The sequence below is a fragment of the Schistocerca piceifrons genome, chromosome X (assembly GCF_021461385.2).
Source record: "Schistocerca piceifrons isolate TAMUIC-IGC-003096 chromosome X, iqSchPice1.1, whole genome shotgun sequence".
Classification (NCBI taxonomy): Eukaryota; Metazoa; Arthropoda; class Insecta; order Orthoptera; family Acrididae; genus Schistocerca; species Schistocerca piceifrons.
In genome coordinates, this window is record NC_060149.1 from 711,942,855 (window position 1) to 711,957,349 (window position 14,495).

The window sequence follows — 14,495 nt, forward strand, 5'->3', positions numbered from 1 at the left end:
GGATGATTAACGTAGGTACGACACAAGGAATAGAATCCCAGACACGTGAGTGACTAGTAGACATTTTAACTAATAGAACTCAGTACGTTGTCGGGGACAGCGAGTGTTCTTCACAGACGAGGATATCGTCGGGAGTACACCAGGGAAGTGTGATAGGACCGTTTTTGTTCTCTATACACATAAAATATCTGACGAATGCAGTGAGCGGCAGTCTGCGACTGTTTGCTGGTGACGGTGTAGCCTAGGGGAAAGTATCATGATTGAGTGACTATAGGAGTATACTGGATGACTTAAAGTTTGTATTTGGTGCGATGAATGGCAGCTTGTTGTAAATGTAGGAAAATGGACATGAGTATGAAAAACAATCTTGTGAAGAAGCTGGTGGAGGCTCTGTAATGGTGTGGATCGTGTGGAGTGATATGGGACCCCTGATACGTCTAGATACAACTCTGACAGGTGACACGTACGTAAGCATTGTGTCTGATCACCTGCATTCATTCATGTCCATTGTGCATTTCGAGGGACTTGGGCAACTCCGGGGCGACAATGCGACACCCCACACGTCCAGAATTTCTGTAGAATGGCTCCAGGAACACTCTTCTGAGTTTAAACACTTCCACTGGTCACCATACACCCCAGACATGAACATTATTGAGCATATGTGGGATGCCTTGCAACGTGCTGTTCAGAAGAGATCTCCACCCCCTCGTACTCTTACGGATTTACGGACAGCCTGCTATCAGTTCCCTCCAGCACTTCTTCAGACATTAGTTGAGTCCATGCCACGTCGTGTTGCGGCACTTCTGCGTACTCGCGCGGGCCCTACACGATATTAGGCCAGTGTACCAGTTTCTTTGGCTCTTCAGTGTATATAGAACGTCGAGGCGGGGTCTGGATACTATTTTGTGCGTTGACAAGGAAATGTAGTATAACGTCGTTAATAGTCGTGAGTGTATCTGTTCTAATATCCAATTGAAAGTGGCGGAAGTTAGTTCGTCGATTATGTAGTACAGAGAAATCCAGAATGAGATTTTCACTCTGCAGCGGAGTGTGCGCTGATATGAAACTTCCTGGCAGATTAAAACTGTGTGCCCGACCGAGACTCGAACTCGGGACCTTTGCCTTTCGCGGGCAAGTGCTCTACAAACTGAGCTACCGAAGCACGACTCACGCCCGCTACTCACAGCTTTAATTCTGCCAGTACCTCGTCTCCTACCTTCCAAACTTTACAGAAGCTCTCCTGCGAAGGAGAGCTTCTGTAAAGTTTGGAAGGTAGGAGACGAGGTACTGGCAGAAGTAAAGCTGTGAGTAGCGGGCGTGAGTCGTGCTTCGGTAGCTCAGTTGGTAGAGCACTTGCCCGCGAAAGGCAAAGGTCCCGAGTTCGAGTCTCGGTCGGGCACACAGTTTTAATCTGCCAGGAAGTTTCATACAGAGAAATGTTTAAAGCTGTGCTAGGAATATGTCTTGTTGGCAAATCTGGATCAGAGGAATTGCGTAGACTGTCATAGTGAAACGCGTGTAAAACTGTAAAAGAAGACCGCTGATGCAGACTTCTCCGTTCAACTCTACTGCACAAAATGCAAGGAATCACATCAGTGGATTGATAGCTCGAAATTGAGCACTGATAAGTCTCAGTGAATACATTCATACTATTATCGGTTTTTGTCTGCCGTGTTATCGTGATACAAGAAAGTGTCCCTATTGTAGAAGTGGACGAGTCGCACATCGCCCACTCGTAGAAAACTTTAGTCCCCGTGATAAATCATTTCATTCTATAACATGCCAAAGTGATAACAGGCGGCTGTAAATCGTATCGAAATATGATAAAAGAGACTATCGATCACGAATTTTTCAGTCACACTATAGAATTTGTATTTCGTGACGATCCATCAATGCGCACCGAAAACAGTGAGTGGTTGTGGAATTCACTGAAGTCCTCAGAGTGAGGGCCGACGGGGGGCGAGACATGAACTATGCAGGGTGATTCTTACTAACATTTAAAAATCCTTGAAGCCACGTAAATGACGATGAGACAAGTAATTTATTATAAGATACACAGGGTAGCAAATGTAGGGAAATACCCCAAAAATGGATGAGAAATGTTGAACATGGGATGTCACCAGATAACGTACCTCACCGCACGTGCAGTGGTGGGGTTTGGGCGTGAAAGGATGGCTGAGTGATGCAATCCTCACATTCGAGCAAACGGTGCTACTTGCATTCGAGCAAAGGGTGCAAATTTCTAACACATTTTATAAATGTGATGTGTTGTGAGCGTAGAAATTACAATATTACTGTCCTCGCTTTAACTAAGTAAAAGCTGTTCTTAGTTTGTGTTGATTTCCTTTCATCCCTTCTTTTATTGTTTACAGGTATTATTTAGTGAAGAAAAGGTAGGTCATTTACTGGTAACTACGCAATTCGGAAGCTTATAGTCATTAACCTGTGACGCAATATGGTAGGTTTCTGTTGTAATGTACTTCGCAATAAACTGGCGGAGACAGCGAGACCAGCAAATAAAATAATAACTCTTATATTAATGTAAATACAGAATTGTCTAACGCAATGAAAAAAATACTGCCTGCCAGACCGAAGACTCGAACCCTAAGACTCATGCCGTGAAGTCACACACGTGGCCCCAAAACCACACCGACGTGAATACTTGACTTGGGTCGGGATGATCAGTTGCGACAGACGTGTTGGCTCCACCGCTGATGTGCGGCGCGGTCCGTCATCTGGTGACGTCACATGTTCAATGTTTGTCATCCACGTCTGAGGGTACTTCCTGACATTTGCGACCAGATGTGTCTTATATTAAATTACGTGTCTCAGCGTCACCTACATCACTTCCGAGGTATTTAAACGTCAAGAATCACCCTGTATATCTTCCAATACTTGTATTTCCATAATTTACGCTTGTCAGGGAATTCTCTGCCGTGTGACACCCTCCCCATGTTTCTCAGAGATATTTCACGAGTTTAAGCAGGGTAGGGAAGAAAAGGAATGCTCAAGGCGACCTGTACTACATGCAGCATTCTGCACGCTGAGCATGCCGCTGACAAGTAAAGTAACTGAAATTACTACTTCCTTTATTACTCATACATTGCTCTAAGTGAAAAGTGTAGTATCCTGTCACCACTGTAGAGTTTTGTACCAAGGAAGCAAGGGAGAGGCTGTTGTTATGGGTGGCCGGCATCCTCTTTCTTCAACAGAAATGCACTCGTGAATGAATACAGTTCTTTATTTAGATGATCATTTACTTATCTCGAACAGAGTCCATGTGTTGTGTTACAAGCTCATCAGTAATAGTCGTCTTGCAGACAATATTGGTAATCTTGCTATTGCAACTTCATTCTCACTGTTAGGCCCGCTATAGGCACTAATCTGGTCGCTATGCACTGTCGTAGCCTGTTACGAACTCAGTCCGCTTTGTGGGTGAATAACAGACGCCAAACTGGAAGTGATCCGAGTCAGTGAGGCTCTCCGGTCAGTGGCGGTGGCCTAAATACAGACTGTCGAGAGGGCGTTGGCGGAGCATTGCTTGTCGGTATGTCTCTGGCCTCTCTCTTGACAGGCTCGGTTGATCCAGTGCCTGCTATAGACCTTCGCACTACATCTTTGCCGACTGGTGCGCTGGCGACAGCTTATGCCAGCACATAAAGCGTAATGTTACGCTTTCAATTTTAATTTCTCTAGTTTAAAATATATTAATCTGTTGTCATCTATGTTGACAGCGCTCCGTCAGACGGGCATTCGATATACTGGGTGATCAAAAAGTCAGTATAAATTTGAAATCTTAATAAACCACGGAATAATGTAGATAGAGAGGTAAAAATTGACACACATGCTTGGAATGATATGGGGTTTTATTAGAACCAAAAAAAAAGGTATTGCTAGACGCGTGAAAGATATCTTGCGCGCGTCGTTTGGCGGTGATCGAGTGCTCAGCCGCCACTTTCGTCATGCTTGGCCTCCCAGGTCCCCAGACCTCAGTCCGTGCGATTATTGACTTTGGGGTTACCTGAAGTCGCAAGTGTATCGTGATCGACCGACATCTCTAGGAGTGCTGAAAGACAACATCCGACGCCAATGCCTCACCATAACTCCGGACATGCTTTACAGTTCTGTTCACCACATTATTCCTCGACTACAGCTATTGTTGAGGAATGATGGTGGACATATTGAGCATTTCCTGTAAAGAACATCATCTTTGCTTTGTCTTACTTTGTTATGCTAATTATTGCTATTCTGATCAGCTGAAGCGCCATCTGTCGGACTTTTTTTGAACGTTTGTATTTTTTTGGCTCTAATAAAACCCCATGTCATTCCAAGCATGTGTGTCAATTTGTACCTCTCTATCTACATTATTCCGTGATTTATCAGTTTTCAAATTTATACTGACTTTTTGATCACCCAGTATATCGCTTGCAGTGAGGGTACGACTTAGATACCCAAGGCTCCTTGGAAACTACCATCCACGCCACACATCTAAAAGTATGTAATAGTTTTCTCAACACCCTTTATTGGATCTACTAGATAACGTCGAAATCTCCATGAGGCTGTTCGCATACGATGCCGTTGTACACAGGATGAGTGGAGCAGCAAGTGACAAACCTTTTATTTCGTGGACGGCTCAAAATTTTAAACGACGTTTGAGGCAAATAATAGTACGCAGAGGGACACGTAATTTTGTTTCATGGTTAATCGACTTAACGCTTGTATCAACAGAGATACGGAAGCAAGTATTATTTTTAAAGTAGAGCAATACATTTCCTTATGTAATATGAAAGCTCGTGAAAAGACGAGTACAGTAATATAACGCTCGTCAATTTTGCTGATGAAACTTTTCGCAGAAGTCTCGCAGAAACTTTCTGAAATTGAAACGCAAAGCGGTCGGAAACGGCTATTTCGGAGTAAATATTGCGAAGGGGCGCTCTCGTCATAAGCAGCAGGAAGATAGCTCTAGACTACTAAGGTAAAATGTATTGCCTCTTGATTCTACATTATACGACACAGGGTCAGCTACTATTTTTGTAAATGGAACTGTAAACGTTCTAGCCGGGGCTTAGGAAAACTAATTAAGTTTAAGTGAACAGCTTCTGTGGACACGGTTACATTTTCGCTACTTACAGTTAAGCCTTCCCCGTGGCTGCCTGCTTGTCGCCGCATTTAACAGAGACGTCTTCCTTTCATTCTCCATAATGAAAGAGGTCTCGCTCCAGGGAAAAGGAAGTAGTCTATTAAATTCTGAGTTTGCGGGAAGATTAGCTGACTTGACGTGCACCAGAGATGCCTGATGATTTCTTAAAAGTAAAACACCTGTTGCCAGATACCTGTGACTACAGATATAACTCGAAATTGTAATGCAGTGGATTACGCCAACCAATTAACTTAATATTTTCAGCACAATGGCTCGATGACTACCCGTCACTTAGAAAATGAATATTTCTCTGCGTGCTATCATTTCCCGAAGACCACGTTTCGATAACTTGAACCATTTGAGTAATAGGAAGTGTATTACTTACGTCTCACACGAATCATTCTTGTGATTTCCATTCGAAATCTTTGTGGAATTTGAATATACCGTCACCTCTAACGTGAGTTCGGCACAAGAGATCGTTTCATGCCCAAGATAGTTCGGGGGGTTCACTGTGTTTATCCTTGATGGTCTAGTTAGAGTCCAAAATGCGTAGTTTATCTACAGGTTGATTCTAGCAGCTCTGCAGAAAATTTACCTAATGGCTTTTGTGAAATGAACTGAAGCAAATAGCTGAAGGTCGCCAGGCTCAGTAAAGTATATATTCATTGTTCATCTTTACTTCTTTCTCCACTTAAGTTTTATACACAGTATATTTCAAACATGAATGGCAACATTTCACAGTACTTTGACATGCAATAGAATAAACAAGTACTTCTTGCACATAACACATGTGGCAGGCAACTCTCTTCCTAGTTTTTCGGTGACAAAAATGGGGCCACTGTCCAGAGCGAATGATCACTGATAGTAATTTAAACGTAGACTAAATATCAAACAGTTGTCGGTAACTTTAAATTAAATTCTTCACCTTTGTGTAATGATAACATTATATAGAGGGTGTAGAGGAATTTCTTTTTAAAAAATTGGGTGATTGTAGAGGACGAAAGTTTGAACGTTTTGATATGTATGGAAGCTATAGCCGGAAATGCGAAGTACAGTTTCTACAGCCACCTCTGTGCTCTTGAAAATTCATGCACGACCTATACGATAAGTTTATAGATGGTTGTCAGTTAACATTTGGGCTGAAGTTCTTGCAGACCACCTTATTGGGCTAGATATCTCACCAGACAGTTTGAATGGTGCATGGTATTTGAACATTTTGGGCCATGCCTTGGCTGAACTTCTAGAGGACGTTCCCTTCGACTGCGCACTAGTTTGTGGTTTCAGAATGGTGGTACATCAACGCACTTTGATCTTCAGGCCAGAACACATCTGACAGACAACTTCAGGCAGAGAGTAATTGGAAGCGGATACCCAGTCCCTTGCCCTGTGTGCTCCGCTGACTTCACTCGTCTTGACGTTTTCCTCTTGAGTTATGTGATGTCCCTTGTGCACACGACACCAGTAGCAACAGTACTTGAGTTTACTGAGCGCATATTTACAGCGTTTGATGTCATCAGATGAGAGCGCAGAATTTTACAGAGAACCATACAAAGGATGGCTCGTCAATGCGTATTATGTAACGAAGTTGGTGGTAGTCACAATGAACATTTGCTATACAGTACTGTAGCCAACAGATTCAGTTTACAGTATTTGATTGTACTCTGTCAAAACACGTTATTCAAACCACAGTTTTCCGGAGTTTCATTTAGCCCAGTGAATGCGTAGAAAGTACTTAGTACTGTAGAAACTTGATTTCACGTTTTCAGTTATGGGTTCCCTATGTCAGAACATTCAAAATTTCATCCACTATAACCTCCCATATTTTTAAAATGTAATGCTGTTATAATCTGTATAAATAAAATTTAATACTACACTGCACAAAAAAGTATCACATTTTGGAAAGGGAGTCAACGCCTTCGACACACCTTAGGTGTGGCTGCCTGCCCTCAGGCGCTAGAGCAACAGCGGAGCACCACTCAGATGAATGGGTGTCGAAGTTTCTGACAGGTACATTTTTAAAGTGCTCAACAAAGGTATGTGTGTCGCACTGAGGGTATTGTCGAAATGGGAGGCTTAGAGGAACCCTTTGCGTTTTATACACGCAAATGTAATTGTTGTGCTCCACCCATCTGTCCCTTCCATCTGTCCACATGAAGACGTGAAACGGGCTGAAAAGCCATGAACGTCGTTTCCTGCTTCGGGTCACGTTCAGATTTCGGCGAATAGTTTTGAACGGTTCCTAGCGGTCCCCCCCCCCCCCCCCCCTCCCTGTATACTAGGGCAAAAATTCTTGTCGCACTAAAGTCCAAACTGGTCAGGTCACGTGCAATAGGATTGCAGCCTCACGATGTCCTTAGAGCAGGGTTCAATCGTCCGGGGGGGGGGGGGGGGGGGAGGGGGTCTCAGCAGTATCTAACGTTGTCGAGTACACAGTGCTGCTCATCGCTCTGCGAATTCCGACCGCAGAAATTGGTGGGAATCAGCACCCCAAGGAAAGGGGTGGTTTCATTGACGCCCTAAGAATGTCGTATCCTGAGGGCTTTTCGTGTCGATTTCGAGCGGCGGTGTGTCTCAAATGATTTCCTCGGCTAACCATATGAAAACCGCGTGATTTCAATGCTGGGTGTCGTGGTTCTCACCTCTACCACAGAGGCGTTAGTAGAACATGTGAAATGTTGGTGCAGGGTTTTAAAGACCTTCCAGTCGTATGACACGTCTACAATGGCGCTAGGTAGGGTTGTGGTGAAATTTGCTGCTACTGTGACATCACTGACCCACCTTACACCTCATATGAACTCCTGAATTGTGGTCTCTTTTTGGCCTGTGTCGATACCTTGGTGTCTCAAACGTCGCAGAGCCCGAGGATGACGTCACAGTGATTTTGCACCATTAGAGTGGAAGCTTGTGGCACTATCGAGCCACATTTCCAACTTACGCCCCGCGATGGTTTCGAAAGTGTGAAACTCTTTTGCACAGTGTATTTACAATAGCTCATGTAGTCTGATCAGGGCAGCTGCTTCTTTTGAATATGACCTGCCAAGTTTTAAATATTTTTTTAGTGTTACAAGTTTATCCAAAAGTTAAGTTAGTAACAGTATTTTTGTGAATGAAACGCGTTCCTAAAATTCGAAAATTCGAATAAAGACACAATTTACGTAGTTAATACTAGAATTTGATCGAGACTGAACAGTGTTGGCGTAATTAAAATGGATTGTGCTTCTCTGTCCTCTAAGTTTTTCACTGAGATACGAATCATCGAAAGATGTTAACTTTTTGTAAATACGGAAATCTCGAAGCTAAAGGGTTCACCGGATTATGTATCAGCTTGTATTCGTTATTAATTTGGGTTACTTATCGGTTTATTATACAGGACGGGGTCATTGTCGACGTAAATCAGGTATTAGCCTGATTAAATTGCTTCTAAAGATACTACTTTTATATATGTAAGTGGTCACAAACGGCGCTGTAGCTGCTCCTCAGTAGAAAGGTTTCTTTTTTATCAGTTATCGGGAGGATAAAGTTAACATTACGTAAAACATTTGAAGGTTAAAATTCTATTAATGTATGCAATACATGGTGCACGCAGACGATGCTGTTGTAAACTCGAACACTGCAACGCCAAGAAACTGTAGAGAAGTGCAAAACAAATGACCCAGACAGGAAGAAATTTTAACATTAGATTCAAAAAACACACAAGAAATTGCGACAGCAACCAATCAAGCTTTTATCAGCATCTCAAAAACCAAAACCACAAAGCAGAACGTATCGTAAATACATTACAGGTCCTACACAGAAAAACCAAAGGGGAATAACATGGTCATCTTGCGAGTGTTAGAAATATGCATCCACACAAAAAATTATCCAAACGATATGCTTAATGAACAGATCGACCTCAAACACAAAAATTATTTAGAACATTTTATTGGCATTTTGGAAAACGAGAACGAATGAAAATCACAGTAAATAGAAAACTAAAGATAGTCATAGACACAAACCACAACAAAGTTATAAAAACAATGAAACGCCACTAACATCACTGATTAGCAAAGACTGCACTGCAAACATTAAGCATCAATGAGAACAAACTGTCGTTCCACATGTCAAAAGCATTTTGCGAAAATATTCTATACAAACCGAACGCACGTGACTAAAGCGATCTAGCAACAAATAGACAGTTGACAGTTTTCTCACTGATGCAATATGGGCATCTATTTCCAAATAGATGTAAGTATCTATGGAAACTGTCTTTTCCGTACAAATGTTATAAACGTATGTATACTCACCAAATATAACATCTACAGGTTTACTTGATAATGGCGATATAGCTGAAACAAGGAGTATTACTAATTAAACCATTTGCAGCTTACCTGGAATTATTCACTACAAAATGTCATATTGTTCATGCAGTTCACGTGCAATAATGATGTTGTGTAATAATTCACATGGGCTGAAATCTGTATTACAGTCCTAATGCTTGTAAACAGATTGTTCATGGACCGGAACCACTCAGTTCTTTCTTGATTTAAAATGTTTTGATTTTACATGTTCGAGGTATGACATAATTTTACCACATTTCAAAAGCTCCTGTTCTCCTCTGACTGTGTATCGTTCACGCTTCACTTCCGTTCAAAGTTACACTCGAGATAAATACCTCCAGAAAAGACTTCCTAGCATTTAAACCTATATTCGATGACAAAATTTACTGATTTCAAGAAACGCATTTCTTGCTATTGCCAATCTGCGTTTTGTATTTTCTCTACTCCTATCGTCATCAGTTATTTTTCACCCTGTCAATAAAAACTCATCTATTACTTTTGGCGTCTCATTTCCTCATGTAATTCCCTCAGCATCGCCTGAATTAATTACACTACACTCCATTACCCATCTTCCACTCTTGTGGATATTCGTCTTGTAATCTCTTTTCAAGATGCTGTCCATTCCGATGAACTATTCTTCCAGGTCCTTTGACGTTTCTGGTAGAATTAAAATGTCATAGGCAAACTTGAAAGTTTTAGTTTCTTATCACCTAATTTTCATTCTTTTGAAATTTTTCCTTGGTTTCTTTTATTGCTCTCTCAATGTACAGATTTAATGACATGGGGAGTCAGCTAAGAGGACAATCTGAGCTCACTCCTTTCTCAACCACTGACTTCTTCTCATGTCCTTTGTTAAATATATAGTCGTATTTCATACAAGATGTAACATTTAGCTCCCGGTATTTCAGAATTTCAAATAGAATATACCAGAGAAAAGTGTCAAAACATTATGTAAGTATACAGATGTTGTAGACATAGGGTTCCATTTCTTCAAACTATCTTCGAATACAAGTCGCTGGTTAAGTACTTCGTCGTGTGTCCTACATATCTCTGGAACGCGAACTTAACATTTGTGTGATTGCAGTACACTAAATAGGTACTGTTGGCAACCGTGTAGCATCTTGAAATCAAAATCGTCGCTTAGTCGATGGCTGAAAATACCACAGAGATTGAAACTCACGACTGAACCCAAATCAGAACGTGTGAACAAAGAGCTACCTAGATTCATGTTACAACACGCAATAAAATGGAGTTCAAAATCAACGTCCAGAAAATCGAGTTAACAGCTGCATTCGAGAATCAGCGTAATGAAGGTTTCAGTGACAAGATACGAAATGCTGATCCACTCATAAGGCAAGAATTCATTTCCTATCGAGAAAAACCTGCCACCCCCATGTATTGCGTTCGCGGTGATCGTCGGAGTTGCGTTTGCCGTAAAAACACACTGCTAGCCATCAAAAATTGCAACACCATGAATATGAATGTCACCCATCCAAATACTGGCCACACCCGAATGTGCTTAAGGGGAGTAGGACGTCAAACGGGCCGACTTGGAGCAGGAGAGACACCACAGGACATTTTATTTTCTACTGTCTATACTTTTACAAATAAATTCATAAAACTTTGTCAGCATGACCAGGAAGGATTCAGGATTCGCACTAATAGCAGTGGAAGTGCAAAAACATAACAAAATAAATTTTTTTAGATATGAAATTTCATCATTTTTTCACTTACTGTTGGCTGCATTTGTTGCTATAGGTACATTTAAACATACAAACCATACTTACCGGTGTATGAAGCTCTAGAAGTTTCCAAATCTATTAAAAACTGTGGTAAAAATTGAGATAATTAACTACAAAATTTGATTTTTTTCTAAACATGAAGTTTAAAACGTAACAGCTCATTCATTTTTTCATAAATTAAATAGATTCTAGAGTTTCCAGACACCTGTAAGTATGGTTTGTATGCTGCGCACAATTCATCGAATAGTCTCTTTTACTTATGAAGAAAAGTGTACCTATAGCAACAAATGCAGCCAATAGTAAGTGAAAAAATGATGAAGTTTCACATGTAAAATAAATTATTATGTTATGTTTTTGACTTCCGCTGCTACGGGTGTGAATCCTGAATCCTTCCTGGTCATGCTGACAAAGTTTTCTGAATTTACTTGTAAAAGTATAGACAGTGGAAATTAAAATGTCCTGTGGTGCCTCTCCTGCTCCAAGTCGGCCAGTTTGACGTCCTAACCCCCTTAACTTCAGTGATCTGGCGGGAACCGGTGTGTCCATCTCGGCACGGCTGTTAGAAGTAAGCAGTAGAAACGTCTCCCAGCACGTATCGGAATCTTAGAGCTGCATGATTGTGGTCTGTCGACACTGTGGTTAATTGTCCCACGGTATAACTGCTCTCATTGATCGCGATTCCACGGTTGTCTACGCAGACATGCAAGCGGTGGACAATACGCAAAAGCAAACAGGATCTCAATAGCCCCACGGAACTGATGCATGAGAGGACAGACATGCTCTTCACTGATGCGTGCACGACCATGTTAGCCACAACGCTTATCTTGAGCTAGAAAATGGGGTTTTCCACAGCAAGACCAATATCCGCATGGACAATGCGACGACGTCTGGAGCGCCATAGGCTGCCAGTACGGCAACTATTGTTGCGGCTTAGCTTGACGTGTCAGCAGAGAGAGACGCGACAACAATGGGGAAACCAACGACAACAATGGATACAGGAGTAGCACCATGTCGTCTTTTCAGACGAGTCACCGTTCTGTATAGTCCGCCCCGATAGCTGAGTGATCAGCGTGGCGGATTGCCGTCCTATAGGCCCGGGTTTGATTCCCGGCTGGATCGCGGATTTTCTACGCTCAGAGACTGGGTCTTGTGTTGTCTTCATCATCACTTCATCCCCATCCAGCGCGCAGGTAGCCAAATGTGGCGTCGAATATAATAAGACCTACACCAAGGCGGCCGGACCTGCCCCGTAAGGGGCCTCCCGGCCAATGACGCCAAACTTTCACTTCCATTTTTACCGTTCTGTATACATGACGAAGGTCGTATCCGTATGTGGAGGCTCTGTGGAAAACTTAAGTGGCCACATTGCATTCATCATTGTCATAATGGCCTTCCGTATCGGTATGGGGTACCATTAGGTACGCAACACGATTACCACTAGTCCGCACAAATGGCAATCTGGACAGTAGCCCTTACATTTCTGTGCTCTATTTCGAGACTTCCGCGACGTTACCTTTCAACAAGATAACGCATGGCCTTATAGTGCCTGTGCTGCCCCGCCCTACGTGAATACAGCAGATGTTGGACTACAGCTGCGGTCAGCATGTTCTTCAGATCTCTCACTCATTAAAAACATCTACTCATGAGTTTCAGAGAGACTGGCAAGCCACCACTCGTCAGCCACTACGATTGATATACTTTCACATAAGAGTTGATGTATCCGTATCTGTCATATGCTCAGTTTGACTCGATTCCCTTCCTAGTTAGGACCATTGTTGCTGCGGCAAGTGGCAGATCTGCGTCCTAAATTTCACTCTCTGTACACCCTCAAACCACCTACAAATGTAATCATGCATTCTTAGTTCTATATTGTATACGCACAAGTAAAATTTTGTTATTTTTACTATTCTTTCTCGTATTGCAAGTTCAATGTACAATAGTGCAATATCGCCTCCGCTCTTTGACTTTGTGTCAGTAACATTGAACTAGTCGGTTATAAAACTGAACTTCCCATTGGTCGGCATGTACCCGTATTTCCATTCTTCTGTGCAAATTTCGTGTTAGTCTTTTGAGAACTTGATTTATGAACTTCGTATTATGTACCCGTGATTAAGCTCATTTCGTTGCTAGCTGATGCCTGGCATGTGAAGCTTGTAGAATCTCGACGTTTTCATTGCACTGGACAAATTGTAGGTGCAGCTGGCGTCGGTTGTCTTACATTTCCGTAGTGTACGCAGCTGCAGCAGGACTCACAGACCATTACTTTTCACGGCAGAGCCCTGTGGCCGCTGTAGAATTCTCGCAGGAGCGCCAAACTTCTGATGAGATTGCGTCATAAAATAGTCCACTCACCCCTTCCCTTCCCGTGCTTGCTTAAGCTTGGGCCCCTCCTCCCTCTAATTCCCTCCCTCTGCACACAGCATCGCATCCAACTCTGTGGCAGCCGGCATTCCGGAGTGAATGAGTAAACTGTCAAATGGGCATTGTTGCTTTGTTAATTTCTCTGCCAGGTTGAAAGCCTTCTGGTAAAGTGGTGCCAATCACTGTTGAACTTTTGGGAAGGTGCATTTCATTTGCACTCACCTCCCTCTAATTCCCTGCCTCCGCGAACAACATCGCATCTAACTCTGGAGCAGCCAGCATTCCGGACTGAATGAGTAAACTGGAAAATTGGAGTTCTTGTTTTGCTAATTTCTCAGACAAGCTAAAAGCCATTCGGTGAAGTGGTACCAGTGATTGCTGAACTTCTTGGGAGGTGATTTCATTTGTTTCCCACGTGTTGGCAATACGTAGAAAGCCTGGCGCGACACACGTTTAACATGAAAATGCTGTACGAGTCATAGACGAGCTGGTGGAACTTAAAATACACTTTAAATATTCTCAGTGGGTGTGTCAGTTTATCCTCACACAATGACAACAACGCGCTACGTTGTTTCTCAGAGAGACGATGGGGAGCATACGTTGTTACGAGATGCTGTTAACGATGGTGAGGAAGTGAGTTTCATTCTTCTTTCAAAACTGCGCGTAGCACTGGAAGACTGTCGTAAGAAGAGATTTTCCAAGCGCATCACAAACATACTCAGATTTGGTCTGGGAAGCGGAGATGTATATTCAGGACACATTCTTACTGCTTTATATTTCTATAAGCGGCGATCATAAAGTTTATGTTTGAGGGCTTTGCTGCAGTGCATATGCTTGGCTCCAATGCGGGTACATAAGCACCGACTGCTGGTAAGGGATTAGCGTGACATTCGTGTCTTTCCGAAGGTTCGGTAAATACGGATACGTTAACTATTG